At 36.6% G+C, this 2041-nt stretch overlaps 1 protein-coding gene across 1 annotated transcript in view; it reads right to left on the bottom strand.

The window, feature by feature from the left end:
• TENM1 (teneurin transmembrane protein 1) overlaps positions 1-2041 on the bottom strand; it is a 556664-nt gene that overhangs the window by 258547 nt on the left and 296076 nt on the right. The gene's annotated exons all lie outside the window — the stretch shown is intronic.

Genomic DNA, 2041 nt, shown 5'->3' on the forward strand with positions numbered 1-2041 from the left:
TAAAACTCTGGACCTATAACAATCTTGCCCTCTGCTGTCTTGGAGCACTTACTGTTTAAAATCAGATGCCAAAGATTTCTGTAACGTGTCACATGCACTACCAAATTATTACAAGGGCCCTGGATTTGCCGAATTGGCTACTCAAGAGTGAAACTAAAAACCAACCTCATCTCTAAAGTACAGAAATGGTCTAGATGAATTGTATTCTTATGAGACATTCATGACAAAGTTAAAAGTGTACTAGAATTATAGGACATTTCTCAAAAGCAAAATGGGCTTAAAAATGCAACCCAAAAGACTAAGTCTACTGTTTATTTTTCAAATTTAGGTTGTAGCAAATAAAAAATTTCTTCTCTAGCACCTTAAAATGTTTAATCTACTATCTTGACAGCTTAAATATGATAATCAGTATTTCATTTTCATTAATAAGTGACAATGGAAGGCTTTTAAAGTAAGTGTTCATATTAAATTCACCACCACTAAAAGCATTAGAACCTAAGTATTTTGTTGAGAAATGCTTTCTTGACTATAAATGCTTATCAGTTCTCTGCCACTAATTTCCCTTCAATCCATTCTTAGAGAAGATAGGTTTCAGGGGAATTGAGAAGGCTTTGAAGGTGTCCATAGTTAGTTCTGGAGGCGTAAAGATGTGCAGCATGACTGAACTTGGTAAGTCTTATGGTTAGTAACTTGGCTGAAAAGGTATGAAGTTATACAAAAGTCAGGCTGTGACAATGACAAAAATTATTTCTAGTTTAAAATTGTATTTGAGTATAGTAAAATAAAACTCCAAGTCCATGAACTCTTATGGTATGTGTGCTTTCTTCTTTCAGTTTTGTTTTTTTTTTTTTTAATCATTTTCTCATTACTCTTTCTGGNACTCTTTCTGGAAGTTTTCCATACTTAGCATTCTTGGATTCAGAGTTTTATGTTCTGGCCCATTAAACTCATACTTCTCATATGTATCAGTTTTTCCTTTTCAATCCAAATTGTCTACTTCATCTAGTTTCACTTGCATAAGCTATTTCCAATGAGGAGATATTCTAGGAAGTGGTCTTGGCGTCTTCCACTCAACTGAGAGAATTTATAATGAGGGCCGAGAAATAGCATTTCTTCAATTGTGGCCTTTTGACCACCTGGATCAGTAGATCACCCGAGGCACTTAAAATGTAGATGCCTGGGCTTCACTTCAGATCTACTGAATCTGAAGGATGCAGCCCAGTAATCCGCATTCTAACAAAAACGTCAGGTGACCTCGCAGGTGGCTCACCTCATTAAGGCATTGAGAACCAATGCTTCAAATAGGAAATTTCCGTAGTTAGAGAACTTCTGAGCTAGACGTGNGGAAGAAGGTGGGATCTAGCTTATTTGGGGAATTCTTAGAAAGCCGAGAATGATTCCAGGGACTGTGTGCACAGCCACCCTATTATCACTCAGAAGAGGTTCTTCCTCTCACCCCTGTGTGAATACATCATATAGCTTTTTGCAGGCTTATGATAATCTGTTCTCTGATCCCTGTGGTAGAAAACTGAACTGGATAAGAAATTTATACGTGGCATTTGCTGAGTGACAACTGGTCTGACAGGAAAGGAGTGTTTGACAAAAAGGTAACCATTTTTAACTTCTTAAAACATTCATTATTTTCATAAAATCATTAATTTATTTAAAAGGTGCCGAAAGGGTGCAGAGTTTTTTTCACTTAAAGATGGAACAGTTATGTCTCTAGTTTCTTTTTAATCTAGGTTTCTTGTGCCAAGCGATAGTGGCAGTTCTTAAATCTACATTTGGATTTCCCCTACCCTGGATGGTTAATAGGAGGCCATGGAGAAAGCTTTCAAAGGTAAATATCGTTGAATTTAATTTCACACCAGCTCCTATTGACCACTTTATGGAAGCAGCCTTATGGGAATATAGCTATTGTAGAAAAAATGTTTAATAAAGTTTGCTATCAAAATAAATAAAAATCCCTACATCTTATTGACTTATCTAAGATCTGTCCCTGGGCCCACACTGCTGCACAGAGCTTAACACCAGCAACGCA

The sequence above is a fragment of the Crocuta crocuta genome, unplaced genomic scaffold (genome assembly GCF_008692635.1).
Source record: "Crocuta crocuta isolate KB4526 unplaced genomic scaffold, BGI_CrCroc_1.0 scaffold482, whole genome shotgun sequence".
NCBI classification, from domain to species: Eukaryota; Metazoa; Chordata; class Mammalia; order Carnivora; family Hyaenidae; genus Crocuta; species Crocuta crocuta.